Genomic DNA, 20,371 nt, shown 5'->3' with positions numbered 1-20,371 from the left:
GAACATTTTCTCTGTGACTGTCAACCCAATAGCTTCCCTTCAAAACACAAAGGATTAACTGGATGAATAGCCTTACATTCAGGATTTTTTAAAAAAATAAATGTATTAAAGAATACCAGCATCAATTCCACTTTAGTGACAACTATAATAATCTATATATACCTATGATCTGAAAAATTAAATAGTTCTTCAGTGGAAAATTACATATGAAAAAGCACTAACTAAAGAATTAAAGTAATAATCTTAAGCACAGACAATGTATTTAGGCAGAACTTGGTATTTGATTTTACTTTTTTTTGTGACCAATAAACAAAAAGAAAAACTTTTGTAAAGACAAGAAGGTGCACACACTAAATTCAGATTCAACCTGTATGGTCTGGTCATTGTGCTGCACCAAGATAACCCATTTAGTTACACAGCAAGGAAGGGCAGCGATTTTTGTAGTTCTTTTTTCCATTCACTTGTCAAAGTCAATGCTATGGTTAATAAAACCATGACTAAAGGAACAGTGTATAGTGAGTAACAAATAGCGTCATGGTGATGGAAAATCTCATTCTCATATTCTGTGTATAGTCTCTGTTACAAGAAATTAAAGGGCGGGGATGAGGTGTTTAAACCAGTCAACATGTACGGCAAGTGCTGTGGTTTCACTGATAGGAAAAACGTTCAGGGTAAAGCAGCAGACTTAAGCACAGCACCAAATATTCACTGCATGACCATGACTCATGTATCTGTTATCCAGCAGAAAATATCTACCCACTGTTGTCCTTTAACAAGGTCAGAGACTAAAACTTCTGTGGTTCCTCCTATCTTGGTCACTAAGCTACTGTAGGGGCATCTTCCACCTGAGGGATAAATGAAGTTGAAAGACATGAATTCTATCAAGTTTATTGAGTATGCTGTTTAATTGCATTCCTGTCAATCAATTTATTTTTAAACCGGCTACGTATGTTACCTCTTTCATCTCTTCCCTTCCTAGCTTCACAAAGTTTTTGAAGTAGAACTTCTACCTATACTCCTTCATGTATTTTTCCTTCCTTATTCCTGAAAAGATCTTACATTTTCATTCTGTCTCTCCCCACCACTGAATATTGCTTAATTTCTTTTCTCCCTGATTTGTCTTAGTAGGCTCTTCCCTCAGCCCACTATAGGGTTTGAAAATGTTTTCCAATTTTTAGCAGGCAGACGTTCACCTGAATTCAGCAAGCCAGTTTCCCTAAGCATTGTGGGTGGTCAGCAGGGCGGGAAAGGGGCACGAAGTCAGGCTCCTGTTCCTTTTTTTAATGCAGGAATTACGAAGAAGGGGTTTGGCAGTCTTGACTTCACTGATAATTAATTTACATCTACTACAGAACAACCAATTCTCCCTTTGTACTCCAGACAGCAACGTGAAACTTAACCACTATTTATCAGTTTCCAAACTAGTGCCACTGATGTGCAAAGGCAGCCACTACTGTGTCATTACAGTGTAGCTCGGAGCCCTCAAGCCCTGGAGCCAGCTGCCTGCACCGAACTGCAAGCGATCCACATTTGCATCATCATCTCCCAGCAAAATGAAGCCCTAACTGGTGAACTTCAGAGTCTGAAGGCTCTGTCTGGCTTACTTCTATGTTTGGCGTCAGTGGCCACCCAAAGTAACAGTGATCACAAGCTACAGCACAGCACATTTTTCTTGTGCTGGATGGCACCATCACAGCAATTCTCCTTTCAAAGGACACAGGCTAAAAGAAAAATATTCCCAGCCTGGAAGCAAAAGCATCAATTCTGGGAAGCAGGTGAGAGAATCTAGACAAAGATCTGGTAAGAATCACTACCCCAAGTTCAGTTTAAAAAGAAAGTGTTAATCAGAGCAGCCAGCAGAAGAATACCACCAGCATGAATAAGTCAAACTGATTTTTCCAGGACTTGGAGACAGGCATGCAGGCTGGGACCAATAAAGAAGAGAACATCAAGAGGAAGCCTGCACAGTAAGAAGTATCTCACCATTGTAAGGTCCAGAAAACCAGTAACAATTCAGCTAGGTGAACGGACCAGGAGCAGGCGGGCTGGGCTGACAAGGTAAGAATCCCGACAACACTCACCTTAAAGACAGCCCTTGTCATGTTGGGGCTTTCATAGCAAGAAGGATGCAAAGGAGATTCTGCAAGGGACAGGTATTAAAAGAACATTTGCATTGCTCAAACCAGACGTGAGATGTGGTGGCAAGCCTAGCTATGTTTTTTAAGCCACATAGACAAGGATATGAGAAACTTAAATAGCTTCACATCCTATTTCAGTTATTACAGATTTCATACACACTAGAAAGTGTTAAAAAGGGAGACATCAATTAATTTTCCTTTTCTTAAGAGACCCTTTCTACACTGCTAGGGAAGAAAAGTAGACTCTAGACATGAGCCAGTATTTACATAAATATTACTAAAAAAGGTGGCTTTACAGTTTAGTTTTCGTGGCCTTTTTTTTTTTTAAAGGAGGGCTGGCTAGCTTAACTTAACAAATCAAACCAAAGAAAAAAGAAGAGTATACATCTGAAGATGTAAAGAAAAAAAAAATTAATAAGATATCTGGAAAAAGAGATTTCCTGGATTACTTGAACACTGATGCTAAGAAATCAGTAACAAAAATTTGAACAACTGATTTATAAGCATATTGGCAAATTTATTAAAATTTGGCATTATTAAAATCACATACCATAATTCCCATTTTAAAATCACTGGCTATCCCAATGGGAAGATTCACATTTCCAAAATGAAGTAAAGCTGTCAAATGCAATATTGTCTTTTTATAAGGCAATTGTCAAGACTTAAACTTCTAATAAATAAAAGACAAGCTTAAATTCTAGTTGGTGTCTGCTATAGATTATATTAACAGCTATGTAGACCATATTAAGTACTATATCAAGTCATATCAAAGGCTAAGATGTTTACTTCTTTAAAGAGCTACTTCTCTCATTATGTAAATAAAGATGCAGATACTACATGAGAATTCACTTTGAATAATGTATATTGGCAATATAATGTATTGTCACTATCTTGAATTTCTAAAAGGAAATTTCCTAGCTCAAAAAACGTTGCATTCAACTTGAATTCTCTATTAAAATTTTAATTTGCTACAAAGAGTTCATATCAGAACTAAAAATTTAGGTACAAGTGAACATGATCTCAATCCATTTGTGATATGAAAACAATATAATCAAAACCATAGCAGTATACAAACGTTCTTTGTAAAAATGACATATAATATTCATAAGTATATAATACTATACATAAGCGATATTTTCAATGATAAACCAAACTGAATCGGTTAGATAAATTAAACAGAAAAACATGAATAGTTTTTAGAAGCTATTCCAAGAATATTTTGCTATATGACCAAAAAGCCACAATTCCCCAGTTAATAAGACTAAGCTGATTAAAAACAAAATAAAAAGCCAAAAAATCATGGCTTCGACAAAGCCAAACCAGCTAGAATTCCCTCCCTCTCTAACTCAAACAAACTGGAAAACTGATAGCAACAAATGCAAATCAGAGAAACTGGGCAAGAAAGAAAACTGATAAAGGAACGAATGAGAAAATGCAGAGATGGACAGGAAGCTGAGCAAAGGCAATTTAAAAAGGATATACTAAAAAACCCTCAAAGCCACAAGGAATTTTAAGAACTGCATTGGTCCATTAGGTAAGGGTTGGCAGAAACATAACAACACGAAGGCAAGGGATTTTAGAAAGCCTGTTATATTTTTAAGCAATATATTTACACGACCAGATATAAATATCTTCTAGCCCAGTAGTGAATAATAATGCTCATGAACAGCAGTGGTGCTTACGATTTTATAATCAGTAGGTCCGGAGAACTTGCAGTCAGGAGGGAAGGCAACAAAAAAGAAACGACATAGCTGATAAACAGCAAAGAGAATGAATCATCCTCAATACAGAGTCAACTGAGCTGGTTCAATATGCTTTACTCAAGTGAAAATACACATTGCAAAAAAAGATCAATTAAAAGATCTGAGCTAGAATTACAGAAAGCAGACCATATACATACAGGACACCAAGGGACTCTTTTGGGAAGAGAACACTCAAGGTTTGGAAAAGGGTGGAATGAGGGTGAAGGAACAGATCATCCCAGATCATCAGCTAAGATACAGGATACCACTGTGGTCAAAAAGGCTAATAGGATCCATGGATGATTTAAGGGAAGAATACTAGCAAAAGTAGTGCTTCTGTCAACCCTGGGTTTCCAACGCCAGTAAAAATCATTACTAGGAGACTTCACTCAGGAAGAATTTGGGAAAGCAAGAAAAAGTTTAGAGAAGAGTTACACTAACAATCAGAGTAACAGAAAACACACAAAGCGAGAAACTAAATCTGTTTAATGTAAGGAGAAGACTGATACTGAATCTGTAGATTGACTTGGTCATAGCCATTTCAAGAAGGTTTAACTATCTACACTATAGAAAACAAATCCAAGAGAAGAAAATACTCAAGATTATCAATCAAATATAAAATAAGATCCAGGTGAAGGCACTTTCCAAAATCTATTACAAAGAGTAATGGATGGACTCTCCAACACTGACAAAATTGAAGACAACACCTGATGAAATCCCACTTAAGCACAAGTATTAGAGCTGATTAAAGTTGTTTTGTATTGTAAGCCAATCTGACTAGCAAAATGATCTCTCTTAGTTATTCATGTATTCATGAACTGTAAAGCCAAAGGAAGGAAACTTTTCAGAAAATAAACAAAAGACAACTTCAGATTTGGCAGCAGTTAATGCTGTCCCTGTATCTGAAAACTTACCGTTGGCCAGCAGCCCATTTTCTTTTAAGGAGGTATAGATGCTTTCAGCATTGGGATTTCCGAATGCATTTATTTCGGCCACCTTATTCAGGAGACACATCAAAAGCAGAGCCACTTTCTCCATTACGGTTACCTCCCATTCCCAGCACAGGAGCATCTAAAGCCACCAGCAGGCTGGGAACTACAGGTATATTGAGTTTAATTCTATCTTACTGCAAGTAGAGAATAAACATTTCAAAATTCATTTTAAGCAAGTCCTGCAGGAGGAAACAACCTACATTCAGGATTCATGTCTGTCTTCACAAATTTAGGTATCCACATTGGTAATGCAATGTATTTGGCGCTGTACTAACCCGGGAATACATGCAAGTATTCCCACAAAGAACAGGAGATCAAGAAAAACAGAGACAATCTACAAAATTATTTTATGTATATAAGGGTGTGTATTTTACCTAAGTATACATATTTTCTTTAATTACAGTTTTCCATATAACCATTAGGGGGTTCTAGCCATGCAAGTCACATTTATTAAAGGCAGCATGTCAAATAAGAGTTGACAATTACAGGCTATATCAATACACATTATGCCAGATGGTAATGAGCCATACACAAAGGGCCAGCCATCCAAAATAATCACACCATTTTCCACAGAAATGTTGAAGAGGTTATGGTTTATTACACAGTGCTCATTAGATATACAGCGGCAGCATTAGCAATTTTTCCTTCATTTGTGTCTCATTTAAGACTCTGCCCCCACAAGCCCATTCAAATTAGTACACAAGGTTAAAATCATTATGGTCAGAGGGAAAAAAATTAAGTTGTATTTTTATTTTACAGTAATGGTGGATCAAAGGTCCCTGGAATCTATTATTCTCTCAACTATTATCTAACACAGGATACTAAAAAGAATGAAATTCACTGTCATTTGCCATGAAGAAAGATAGCCTATTTTCAATGAGCAAACTCTATATTACTTAATTAATAACACTAAGTGAAAACAACAGTTAGGTTGTGACACAAAGTGCCAAAAGTCATAAAACTAAAAGTTGAAACTGAACCTTCAGTCTTGGCTTTGAACTTTCTCATCTGCACTTCAATTTGCTGTTTTAACAGCACGGAAATATTTAAGTGTCCAAAAGGCAACTCATCTTTCACAGCAGGTTGGAAAAACAGTTGTCTCAAGTAACTAGAGTGCCATCTCTGAGAAAACACCTATAAGATATGATTTAAAGTACCTTTCTACCCAGCTGCGTATGTTGACTTCCAGCTAGAAAATGAATGTTGGAGACATTTATTTTCCTGCCTTTCTGTGTTGACAGAAGGTATATGGGTGAAAAGATGTAACGGGGCAAATGTGAATATTTGTCAGCACAAGCAAGGATATGTTTATCGCTTAAAAACATGCGGATGTCCCCCAAACTCCAAGTGATAGCCAGCATTTGGAAGTCAAAAAACTGACAGAGGGGGGGGGGGGGGAGGGAGGACTTGAGCACTGGACGTGCCACCTGACAACACGACTGCAGAGAACAGGCTTTTCAGTCCAAGCTCCAAGCTCCTCTTTTGAAGCATGCAGAGCATCACTCGGAAATCTGGGTCTCGCATCAGGCAGCTACCCGGCTCACAAGGCCAGGGTGTCCTTAGACCTCCTTCCTCAGCCACTCCTGCTGAGCTATTCTGCGCTTACACAAAATGCTGAATTATTCATTCAGCCAGATGGCAAAAGAGTGAAAAAAGTCAGTTAGTCTCCAGGAGATTATGGGAGAGAAAGGTGGGACACCTGGACTCCAGTTTCTGCTCCACAAAGTTACTGGGAGGGAAACAACATTACATACTCGGGCATTCCTGACCTAGGTGTCCTATATCCCTGTGTGAAGAGGATTTTTCTGAAAATTCAGACAGAGGAGTACTGGGGATTTGCATCCTTTCAAATACTTTAGGGACCCATACCTGGACATCCTGCATCCTCAGTGAATGCTTCGTCAGTGGCTAAAGAATGAGGAGCAGCGTTAACAGCACATCTCCAGTCTGGGAATCCCAGCTAGATCATTTCTCCTAGTTAAACTAGCCAACAAATCTTACCTGTGTTTTGCAATTGTTTGAAAGATAAAAAGCATGTCTTATTTAATAGGGTCTTAAAAAAAAGCTTACAAAATTGAGAACTCCATTAATTCCAGGCAATGCAAGTCTACGATAACTGAACAGTCACTCTGATAACTAAACACAGTAAACAGTTTTCTGTCAACAACAATATTTTGCATCAAGTTCATTCTACTACCTGCCATTTGTACAGTTCATTTTATTACTGACAAAACTACTTACCCCAACAAGGTGGCATTATTGCAGGCAGACACAAGCAGCTATGAAACAAATATGGAACCTGTGCAACGTGAAACGAACACAAGCCCCTAATTCATTATAAAATCCAAAGGTCATCAGGCTAATTTAAAGGTCTAAGCAGAACATAGCAAACATTACGCAGAAGTTTTATATAGTTATTTTCACGCTAAGTTTCCAGACAATTCAGGGTAGGTTTAAATTCTCTAATGTTGATTTAAAAATGGAAGACCAGTGGCCAATTCCAAGAAAGCTGATCACAAGCAAGCCCACCTCTGCACCACTACCAGTGGTCTAGAAACAACAGAACCACCACTGTTACCTTAAAACAGCAGTACTATGTTTTTAAAACCTGAAGGTAAAAGTAAGATATTTGAACCCGATGGGGTGGAAGAAGAGCAAGCCAGAAGAAGAGTTTAAAATGGAGCTAGCATAAAAGGTCTTCTTTTTGGCTTACTGAAGTAAACAAGTTGCAGGTATTGTAAACGGAAGTCTAAAAAAGACAAGATAGGAGGTGATCAAAAGCTTTGGCAACAGCTGCTGTAGCATGGGCTTGGAAAAATGGGATGGTAGGATACACAATGAAAGGAAAGACAGTAAAACTCAGAACTGAATAAGGTATGTTGATGAAAAAAATTCAAAAGATGAGGTATCATCTAAAGGATTAATTTGTGGATTGGATGACAGTGCTGTCACCAAAGCAGAAATCAAAAGGAACATGATGATGGAGAAAATCACATATTTTGTTATGGAAATGACTAAGATTCCTTCCCTTATGATGGCAGCATGTGCCAGCTAGACTGCTTACAGAACAACTAGGCACCACCCAGGATATCCATCCCTCCAGGATTACCCAGATTTGCTCTATAAGCCCTCAACAACAACTATCCTCCAATCATATCTGATGCACCTATTCCATAACAAATTTCACATCATGGTTTAAAAATCGTTTTGACTATTCTGTGTTTTATTTAACTGAAACATTTAAATACTTGCACTAAAACCAACTGCAAGGATAGGAAGGGAAATAAAAGGTCTCACTTACGGGTAAATGGAAGAAACAGACTACTAACAATTAATTTTATGACCATACTTTCTCTTACCTTATATTAGTTGTTTCTCAGCCCTCCAAGACTTTGAAGCACAGCTATCATCTTATTTGCAATGACTATGGGAGACTCTTTGAACCAACATAACAGAAATTCCCATTACTGTGTACTGTCAACTATGCAGAGAGCACCAGCATGACTTATCACTCCAAGTGTTTCTCTGAAATATCTCTGAAGAGTTTGTCTATAATTGTATTCAATGTAGCTGAAAGTTAAGGTGCAGTAACCTTGACATTAAAGCTCTGCTACTAATGACACTTGAAATACACAGAACCTTTTTATGTAAAAGAAAAGAAGGTAACCTTTTTTATGCAGTGAGGAACAAACACCTGATAAATGAGCAGTACTGTTAAGAGAATAGATTGTTCGTATTTCTAACTGCACAGGAAAAAGGCATTAAAAAATAAAATGTGAATCACCAGAATACAGCGTACCAGACAGAGTTGGGGTTTATTTTATATATATATAAATATTTTTTTAGCATGCTTATATAAAACATACTGTATATTCTGAAATACCTATAAATATCCAACTCACAGAGGGAAAAAAAAAATCAAAACATACACTGCTTGCACAGCCACAGATACCTCATACTATGAAGGTAACTTGTCCTATTCTGAACAGCTGTAACTACACTTATGTTAGTCAGCAATTAAAAGTATGGTTATCACACCTGCTCTCCTCTCCCCTCCTGAACTTTCAATGTTCAGAATTGGATAGGGAGATTAATACCATATATTAAAATGGTTTATTATAGGAATGGTTTTGCTTTTCACAAAGCAGAAGTATGCAGCAGATGGATATTGCCTGCCATGTACAAGGAATGAGACTAATAGCTAAAGGGAGACAGCAGACTTCTCTGAGACCTTGCCCCTTACACCAGGTGTGTTGACAGAATTGCCAGCAGGGAAAGGATAATAAACCTTTTGGAGCAAGGCACCGACTGCTGCTTCTGGGACCACATCAGCATAGTAACAAGCATTTGGGGCTGTTGATGTCTGCAAAGTTTTATCATTATTATTAGTATATATTTTATGCAAATGGAGTATCGCGTGACATTGAGAAAATGTGTCTTTTGATGAAAAAACTCTACCTACTATTATACCATTGGCATAATTTCCATCTATTTTTACCTTATTTACAGCAGTTCTATAAGGTATCTGAAAACCTCATGTTTTCATGTTTTGGTCCTTTCATCCCAGAATGATTCAATCTACACATTTTAATAAGGGGTAAAAATGACATCAACCAATTCAAGGAACATTAACCCCAAGTGAGTGATGGTGGAGAGAGAGCTATATGCTAATAAACCACCTCCAAGAACAAAATTTCTGCAGAATTCCTACCTGAGTCCACAAAATAGGATCATTTATTGATTGCAGCCACTGCTGTAGTTTTGCTAAAATTCAATTTGCTGACTGGAACAGCACATGCATTTAGCTGAACTTTTTCTACTGCTTTTGTTGCATGGATATCAGAAGCCAGAATGACATTTCAGCTATAAGAGACTCAAGTAAGCTTTCCACAGAACATTGTTTTGGTGAAACGTAACAATTACGAGAAAGAAATCAGAAATACTGTACAGTAAGTATCTGAAACTTTCTTACATTTCTTCCCTTTCTAGAAATATTAGATGCATAATTTATTTGGCTGCATCTTTTCTTTCCACAAAAATTTACACAAATTTGGCCGAGTCTTCGGAAAAATTAAAAACTACAACTGCAAATACTTTAATGGACTTCAAGAGTTGGGCAATCGAGCTCCCAAAATCTCACATGCACTGAACATGCTCCATAATCACGCTGTCAGTGCTGATCAGAAGTTCCCAATTGCTGCAAACTCTAGAAACAAACATCATCTTCCTGATTTCTCTTTTGACTGCCTAAGCACCTTCTCAAATACAACATGGTTAGAATACCATGTTGTATTCATATTCTTGAAATCTTTATCCCTAATTCTCTAACTCCTTATTCCTCTTCTCAAATCACTGATCACTCTCATCATACATATTTCTAGTAACTTCGAATGCAACCATTATCCCCAAAACTGGACTTGCTAGTCTTGCAATCCATCCATACCTTTTATTAACCTAAGTAACAATTTAACTTTCCTCTTAACCTAATAGCCAAAGTGCAACATAACAAGGACTAACGTTCTCCATTCCAATTTGAATTCCAGTCTTACTGAAACATCATCTCATGCCCATTGAAAATATTTCTGCAAAGATGATTCATTTTTATTAATGAGTCACTTCCATCAGGTTAATTCTTGCTATTGTTCCTTAGTAATTTCTCTTCCACTACTGCATCAAATAAAAAAACACTTTGCTTGTAAAGATGAAGATCTACCATATGAAGATGTCAGCATGCACTTTCATTTCACAGTCAACGTCTACCTAAAAAGGAGTCAGTATAAAAATTTGTTTTTCCCAATCCAGCTGTCACCCCCTGAAGAAAATTCATTTTCTGAAATAAGGAATTCTTGATTTGACATTTTTATACCAGAATTCAACTCGGAACCCTTTCTGCCCACCTTCAAAAAGAAAACAAAACAACACAATAACAACAATAAAACCACCCACATGAAAGGTTCTTAGGCAATCTTCTCTTGCCTCTCTTCCTGTTTTTCATGCCAAAGAAAATTTCTTATTACCTTGAACAATCCTGGCTATAGCACTACAAGTGGTAACTTCTCTCTCTTTCCTTGTATTTCTCTTATCTACTTGCTTTCTGTATGTACTCACATGCCCACCTTTATATTGGAATATATCACAAATAACCAAGCTTCTCTGTCCAGCAACACAATGCCCTGTCTACACCACCTGCAATAATATGCTGCTTTTTTTTTTTATTGTTTGCTTGAGAAGCATCTCAGAGCTGTCGAACTCCACACAATAATCTACTTAAAGTTAAAGGCTAGATAAGTGATAAGAAATATTCATTCACTTAATATATAACAGGATCAGAGTCCAGAACATGCCATTATTTCAAGTGGAAGGGAATGGATGTTGTATAGTCTTTACACAGTCTCATGAACTCTAAGCAAAAAAAGATACCTTCTGAGCTAGGAGGGCATCATTCATTAGCAGTCAGGCCCACTCTTATTTATGCTCAACCCTAAACCAATCTGTTACCACCACAGAAACAACACAGTCCCCATACCTATCAAAATATGCTGAAGATCAGTACATATTTTTTATATACATATACTTGTGGAGTGTAATGAAGACGACCTCCTCAACTCCACCCCAGCAGATGAAAAATTTTGTAATATCTTCAGTTACATTATATCATAGTACTGACTGAATCATATTAAGAAAATAAATTAATTGGTACAGTAAGCCTTGTAATACTTCATATTGCTACAATTTTCCAAGTATTGCAGAAATTTGTATTGAAACTGCATAATTGCATTGTAAAATTTGTCAAGGGAGAAGTTAATAGGTTGTGCCTGGGAAGAGGACAGCTGGTACTTCAGCAGATGGGAAAGCATGGGAGATATTTTGGGACTGTAGGACAAATAAATTACATAAACACAGTTACTTAAGAACTTGCTGTGAAGCAATTGGTCATATTGACATCATAGTTCTGAGGGATAAGCAGTCCCCAGAGATGCTGGGTGCTTTCATCACAGCACTGGATTGCACTTAAGTGATGGCTGGAAATTTCTCTTCGCAAATACTATTTCTTTTTTTTTTTTTTTTTTTTTTTTTTTTTTTTCCTCCTTTAATGTGAAAGTTCTCAAGCAGAAATTTGTTGATAGGGAAAGATTTTACAGCAAACCACCAAAGAACAGTGCTGGCAAAGTGCTCTGGTACATGGATCTGTCATGCCCAGGAAGGCTGTACTAGGTCTGGTTACCCACAGGTCAGCTGGCCTTTCCTTGAAAAGCTCCCACCAGGGTGAAGGCAGGACTTTGTTGCTGCCACAGCTGCTCCTGACCCACTGCAGAATTTCATCAGTGCTGCTCTGGTTTTGTATGCTATGCTGCACATCGTGGCAGTCCAGTACCCACTTCACAAGCAGTGGGAGGAGGAAGCTCCAGGAAAAGGGTGGGCTGGACAGACAGACAGCAGGCAGCGGTGTGGTTTCTCCAAGGTAAGCCATCCCTACACTGCTTTGTGATACTGAAAATTACTTCCTTTTTAAAAAACAAAACCCCTTTGTAATATACACACTGAGTTTACCTTGTTCAGCTGTCTAGGGCTAAGCAGCCTTATTTTGAACAAGGTTTGAGTCCGTATCTCGCACAGTCTTTGATTAGCTTTAATGCAGTGCCTTCTGATTTATTCTACGGCGTATGGAGAGGACCTTTTCTTATTCAACACATAATTGCTGTATTTGCACATGCTGTGTATGCTGAAAACAATAAAAAGTTAATGAAGAAAAGTAGTGGTTGTAATGAATTAGTAATATTGTTAGATTTGTATTTGGAGTTGATTTTTATTGTTGTGGGTTGAAGATGATCAATAGGGATATGTAATCAAGTTGTATGTGCTTTTCATCTCCTGAGACTCGCCTTGTAAATGAGAGGAAGAATCTCACAGGATTTATCCTGGAGAGCAAAACCTAAATAGAATAATTTAGAATAATCGCTTAGATTTCCTCACACTAAAAGCTAAGGGAAAGCTACCAAGGATTGGGAAACAAAATTATACCTTTCTTAAAGATTATAAAAGACACCACTGCTCATATTATGAGATACTTTTCCCATTATCTTTCAAACAAATAATTTTGTCAAAAGCATCGTACTTCTTAATGTACTTAGATATCGAATATTTTAGGACCATGCACTTTCTCTACCAGTCAATTAGCTAAGCTTTCGAAGTACATGCTAGTTGGGATACTGCACCTTCGCTGAAAGCCAGCCTTCCAGAAGATAGGAATAAGAACAGTAAGTCCCAAAGGAAATAATTTTTATGATAAAGAGTCCTAATGTGCCCCAGTAAAGGTGAGGATTGATTGTTATGGCCTATTGTTACTATAATTAGAAGTCAAACACCAATTAGCAGTTCCATTAATAAGATTAATCTCTGCAATATCTGCAGCTGAGACCCAGGGCTTGTGTGCAATAAGCCAGTGTGAATTTAAAGTGCAACAGCTACTCTGCACTAAAACTCCCAGTTTGAATACTCACACCAGACAAAAGAAAAAAGCTCTGCCTGTTTTGAGTTCCTACATACACTATTGGTCTTACTACATCTTTCTTATTTCTTGCTTCTTATTTTGTTTAAACATGTTCTATCATGATTTACATCATTGGTGGCAATAGGTGCAATGCAGCATGAAGTCTCCCAAACTCTGGTTCACAGCCACTCCCTCTGCATTGTACCAGGTCAGGGTAAATCTAATTTAGTTTTCCATTACTAGTAAACTCAGACAAGTAGTAACGGGGAAAAAAACCAAAAACAAAAACAAACTTCTGACAAATACAGAAGTACTCTTCACATGACAGGAGTCCATAATAAAGTTAGGCATCATTTATTTACTTCAAAATATGAAGGTAAAAAACAGTCAAATCCAATCTCCCAAGTGAATACACTATACAGTTCAGCGTACAGAAACTGAAAGAAGGGCAAAGTCTGAAGATGAAAGAAGGCTTTTACAAAATTTAGTAGCAAAAAGGTCAAGGCAACCTCTAAGTGTCACCTACACTGTAACAATACAATTAATCTCACCTTCACCAAAATTTACTCATGTTTGCCATGGCTTATTAGCCAAGAGGCTTTGTAATGGATTTGCATTTTCCTTTCTTCCTTTTAAAGAGAGACTATCTGATTTCTTTGTGTAGAACTATTAATTAATCGAATATAAATTTATGTGGAGACACTCACATTTCAGTTGGAAAGCATTTAAACAATTATTAAAAATTACAAATATCCTTAAGATTGTCTACAGCAGAAACAATTTGCTGGCAAAACTTTACTGGTGAGCTGAGCAAGTGAAGATACAGCTTACACAGTAAAAGACCTCCTTTGCCAGAATAACGTTTACCTGTTCCTAAACCAGAAGGTAGCCCTTTGCTATTGTAGTCACCTACTCCAATTGGAGATGTGGCACTCTTCTGAGTCAAGAACAGCATTATCATCTCTCAGCTGTTTGGTCGCATTCACAAGGACAGGACAGAGGCTACTTGCCAGTAATTGAAGCTGTCAGGGAATGCAGAGCCCAAGGTGTACATCCTCATGGAGTATTTATTCTGTTTATCACTCGAAGTTTATCACTCGAACTCCTTTTACATTTTCTCAATTTCCAGAGAAGGTGTGCTCACACCTCTTACGCTATTACACTAAATACACAAAGCGGAGTATTGCCATTTCAGATCCCTGTCAACCATAAAATCCCAGTTCAACAGCAGGCCAGGACACATGCAGTAGTAAAGTCAAAAAATCAGTGTCCATTTGTGTAAATTTGTGCAGAATGCAAGTCTCAAAAGCATACCATAACAAGTATATAACCTCTACACTTTTGACTACGCTAGTCCATATTTACCTTTACAGACTGAAGTTGTCCAAGGACCATCATTCACATAGCTTCAATTCCCTGGAGGCAGCCTGATTAATTACCATATGCATGAAAGGCAAAGACTGCTCTAACAAGCACAGCATCACCTCTCTTATGCCTGCCATGGCATGGGTTTTGGAGAAAGAACAGATAGAGCTGCAGATGTCAAGCTGTCACCTATGAGAAATGGAAGAGATTCCTACCATCCCCACTAATACGTAGCAACTTTTGGTGGCATGTCCCTAAGACAGATAAGACATTTACGCTTGTGTTCTCATAATAGGCCTTGACACAACCCACATTACTAATTCTGAAAATCTTGGGATGGAAACTTTTTTGGCTATTTCAGCTCTCAAATGACCTTAAAGACACCTAACAAGCTAGACAACGCCAACGTCAGTGTGGCCTCTACATATTCATGAATCCACACTAACTACAGCATTAAACACAGAGCATGAGGCTAAAGGCAGGGGGTAGAAAGTTCACTCATCTGTTTAAAACACTTTTTGATTATCACCTTGTGAAGAAGACCACGTTCTTGAAAGACCTGACCTTCATGAAGAAAGCACGATGAGTCTGACCTCATTGCTGACTCCGCTTTGAGCAGGAGATTGGCCTACAGACCTCCTGAGATCCCTTCCAACTTGAATTATCCTATGAACCTATATGTACTATCAGCAGCATCTGGTTCACGCTGAAAGGAGGGTAATGGAAGGTTGAACTTTCTCTGAAGATGATGTAAAGCTCTTTGGAATCCAGGAGAAGGAAGTTAAGACAAAGCTGTGTTGCCATATCTAGCAAAGAAAAGCTGGGAGTAAGCTAGATGGAACTGCAAAGGGACAGCGCAGTATGTCCTCTGTTCTTAGGGTCCTTAGAATGACGCCTACCCGCTCCTGACTTCTTTGCAACCGAAGAAACTTTCAGAGGAAAAGCAACCAATGGATTAACGAACCCTCTGGTTAAGATCTGGTATTTCTTGGAGACCTTTAAGTTGCAAATGAATGTTCCTTTAGAGAAGGTGAGAATAAGATGACTTTGGCATAGCCACAATGACAAAGAGCATGTGAAATCTGTGTTGAACTGTGACCCGTGTGTGTGTGTCTCTAAAAAAGGGTACCCAGGGCACTTAGTAAGAATTACTACTGGAACCCAATGAGCAAAGGACCCATCACCATAACAAGGTGCTGCTAACTTTGACTTAAATTGGGCTTCTGTTGGAAGCAGCATCAATGCTGGTTCCAAAATCATTACTAAAACACCTAGTAAAAGGAGTGTACGTTCATGATCACTGTCACTACAGTATTACCACCACTCTTCCAAGCAGCAGGAAGAATTCTGATTCAGAGAGAAGTTCATCCAGTGAGTACCTTCTTCTTGTAGGAAAGCATGTTCATCTTGCAAGAGATGAATTCGTGAGCCTTAAAGGTCAGCTGCATCACTTTGAGGGAGAAGAGGTAGGGACAGAGCCCAGTATTGATAGTACCAATCCAGCAATCTGTTTGCTAGATTTATGAGGTTTTAGTACAGATCTGAAATAGTACTTTTTATATTCCACTCTACACACACGGACACACACTTGCTGAGTTTGGTAGAATAAAAAGGTCTTTGCTTGTCAATGACCATAGGATCAACCAGTGTGAATGTACAGGCAGAGTTGACTGAAAAAAGGATATTTTTTTTTCTTTTAAACTGCTGACAAGCATCCAAGGAAATCTGCAAAGCTGACTCAATGGATGTCAGTGCTAGAGGGTATTTTTGAAACTGGCACTAATGGCAAAAAAAAAAAAAAGACACAAAACATGAGAGAGAAGAAAATAGCTTGCTGTATTAGAGCCAAGGATACTGAGGCCTGAAGAGATGGTGTAAGTTTGTTCTTTGGTGTCACTTGTATTTTAAGCTGCAACATAGAGGCTATGTGAGAAATTCGTTACTCAATATAAATCCAAGGAGATTCCTCAGTCTCCAGCCAGTAGTGTCTAGCAGTGCCAGATGTGAACAGAAAAAGATACCCCTTTGGGTATTTAGTGAGAGGGCCCAAGCCAGTCTTGGTATCGTCAACTGTAAAGATCTAGCTCCAACTATGAAGCATAAAGCTGTAAGTGTTCAGAAACCATACAATCCTGGAGCTTCAATTAGAAACCTCACTTCCAGCAGCAAAGTAAAAGAACAGTAAGCTGCATACTTGACTACCCAAGTGAGTTTTGCTCTGAAAAAAGGCAACAGAGAGGAGTGTCAGAGTCTAGTATAATCACCAGTTAGGAAATGCGTCTCGAAGCTCTTATGAAGCTCTCATGAAGGCCTAGGCTCCTGTGTCAGGTCTAAGGTGTTCTCTGATACTATTAGCACGATAAATGATCATTACTTAGATTGTGCCTAAACCGAAATGCGAGTTCTGCTTTCTCTTCAGCACAGGAGTACGAAGGAGTTTCAAGGGAATACAGGATGCATGCTTTGCTTGAGTACAGGCAATGACATCAACCCTGACATGATACTGCTTGCATACTCTGTAGTGAGCACTGCACTTCATCATTACATTTGCAATGCTTCTGTAGCCAAGAAAATATTTTCCTAAAGGCTAAGAGACCAGCAGAAAGTTTCAACTTTAGGAATCTGTCCAGCAGCTGAAATAGAGCTGTTTATCATGCTGCTTCTCCTCTTCATCCTCTTTTGGGATCACTGGTGCTGAGCTGAAAGTAAAGCCAGGTTCTTTTCCCTGCCAACAGGAATAAAGTCAGGTTGCTGGCAACATGATAGGGAGGTGGCTGTACAGAGTAAAGCATGCCAAGCAGACTTTCATAACACTTCCCCCCCACCCGCCCTTATCTTCAGCATGGCTCATAAGGCAACCAGCAGTTACTATGATATCCTTGCATACAATGACCCCCACACCCTCAGCTTAATGCAGGCAGAACTTGTCTCCTGCAAATTATGAAGTGCTAAAGCTGGAGGCAATGCTGGCCAGAGGCAGCACCATATAACTACGCTAGCCCTGTTCCTGTAACTACCTAAATTGTAATCCTCATTATTCTGGAAAAGATTGCTCTCTGGTAGCAGGCATCAGTTTTGTTCCATTGTGTACCAGTAAAAAACACAGATGCCAGCTAAGCAGCTAGCTAAACTATTTTTATACATTTAGGTCAATTGTACCATGAATTGACAAATCTAGACAACAGGAGAATAGAATAAAAAAAAAAAATGTTTGCTATTCCAAATTCAGCTCTTAGTGTCTTTCTGTTTTAATTATAGTTATTGTATTGCTTGCTTATATTGTGATTCAAGAATCTGAAATAGGGAGAAGAGGTTATGCAGAACACGCCAGATTCGAGGATAAAAAAGTCCGCCATGTTTTTTTGTGCTTTTCTAAGTTAAATAACTATCACACTCTTACATCTTCCTGGTCACAGATTGTACATTTAGCGTAGTACCAGATAGAGCGGACTGATGTAACCTGGCTATCCACTGTGGGACTGAATATTTAAAGAGAGCACAAGAGCTGGTTCCAATACAAACAGTGGGAAAAGAAAGACTGGGCTGGTGCAATCGCTGACAAGTACTGGAACAACTTAGCTCATGCTCGGGTTTCAGGAATGCAATTAATTAATCACTACTAAGTACCCTAAAATCAAGTGACCATATCCCAGCTAATAGTCCAGAATATAACATTCACAGCACGTAAGTATCAGGCAATGAAGATGCTCATTACAGTGCCAGAAATAATATTTCCAGCAAAATATTATATATAAAGATGAAGTAATTATATGGCATGGCAACAAAAAGAGCTGTATAGTTTACAGCTGAGCTGAAAATCTCTAAGAATCTATTTCCAAAAAATATTTTCCAAAGCTGAAGACATATATGAACAATAAAGGATTAAGCATATTTCTTCACTTCATATCACTGAGGGATATACTTTGCCTTTGATATGTATGTCTAATATACGCACCATATATAATTACACTGTAACCAAGATAGCAGACAAAAATGTACTAATGGAAAGCGATGTCCTTTTGTTCTTACTCAGGAGAAAGCAGTTTGTAAAACACTATTTGTAATACATAAAGCAATCACAAAAGCCCTTTAAGATCACAATTTTACAAGCTGCCTGTTCTCTTAGCTTTATACAATGGAGAAATCAAAATCAGAAATTAGACTCACATTTAAGAGTGTATTTGGAAAAGTATGTTAAATAAAGAAAGGAGTCCAAAGTCACAGGCAAAGCCCACAGTGACTTCAGTGGAGGGCAAGAACTGGCCACTATGGCACAAAATGAAAAAACGCATCAGCATTCTCCTAGCGTGCATCAGTTTGCTCGTATTTACACCATGCTACAGCCTTAAAGTCTCATTGAAAATCCATTTAAATTAACAACTCCATAGTTATCACTTTTGCAGACAGTAATGAACCTTAAGTGAACCTGTGTGGGCGTATTCGAAACTGCTTCATTTTTGGAGTACCTTTGTAACTCTGAACTGAATATAATGGCTATTGACTTGCTCAAACTTAGATTATTAAGCTAGATTTTCAGCTGGTTGAACTGGCATAGTTCCAATGATGTCCATTTACACCAACTGGCTCATTATTAATTCAAGGTCTTATTTGCTCCTTAATGAATACTTCCACTAGTCACCTTCCCAACGGCAGCTTTAAATGCTCAAACGTTACCTCCATGGTCAGAATCATCATACTCAAGAACTTACTTATCAAAAAATAATGCTTTTTCTCTCCTTTTATGAGGCATACTTAGAGGTAAACTTTTTTAATCATTTACAAAACAAACTAGAATACCTCCTGTGCCATAATTAACTAACTAGAATTATGCTTTCATACAGCATCATTTGCATATAAATATAAAAATTTTACAACCCTAAGGGGACATTGAGGACGAAACAAAACAAGAATGGAATTAAACAGCTAAAGGGACAATACAGCCCTCCATAACAAGCCTCTTTTATAGCCTTGTCTTTTTTCTTGCTTATTGTTATTTCCGTCTGTACCCATTCATACATATTTTCCTTCTCTGTTATTTTAAGATACTATGTATATTTTAACATCTTTATTTGACTGGTCTTTTCAATTTTACAATGCTGTCTCTGCACTTTTAAAACAAATCAGGATATAAACATGTCACACTAAGTTTGTGTATCTTCATTTAGTACATCACAGTGGTCAGAAACACAATTAACTGAAAATACGACAGTCTGTTCCCTCAACCAACCAACACTCAACTTTTTCAAAAATATTTAAAAAATTCAAATTTTACAATTTTTCAACCAGAACCACTTATTACTTAGGTGGAACAGTTAACCGTCAAATATACAAAGGAGAGCAACCACTATTTTTGATTACTGTTGTTACTAGTATTAAGTAATTTAGTTTAAATACTTAAAAAAATATTTAGGAACTTGATGAAGCTGAATTATCTCAGCGTCAGGAACCTTAATGGTAGGCTCAGTAACTTTGCTGTGACACGCGGCAGGTAAAAACTTTATTCTACACTGCTGTTTCATGGGAAAATACCCTTCAAAGGGACTATAGCAAAACTTACATGCTCAGTGAAACCAACTGGTATTCCACAAGACCGGCAATCTGACTCTGAGATTTCTAGTAAGTAGGCGTACGCGAGTAACACCT

The 20,371-nt window shown here is 37.9% G+C and overlaps 1 protein-coding gene across 1 annotated transcript in view; it reads right to left on the bottom strand.

Moving 5' to 3' along the window:
• Positions 1 to 20,371, bottom strand: part of PDSS2 (decaprenyl diphosphate synthase subunit 2) — a 123,791-nt gene that overhangs the window by 51,516 nt on the left and 51,904 nt on the right. The window lies entirely within an intron of this gene.

The sequence above is a fragment of the Nipponia nippon genome, unplaced genomic scaffold (genome assembly GCF_047370975.1).
Source record: "Nipponia nippon isolate SJK-2023a ecotype South Korea unplaced genomic scaffold, ASM4737097v1 scaffold_4, whole genome shotgun sequence".
Lineage (NCBI taxonomy): Eukaryota > Metazoa > Chordata > Aves > Pelecaniformes > Threskiornithidae > Nipponia > Nipponia nippon.
This window is presented reverse-complemented; position numbering and strand designations above follow the sequence as displayed.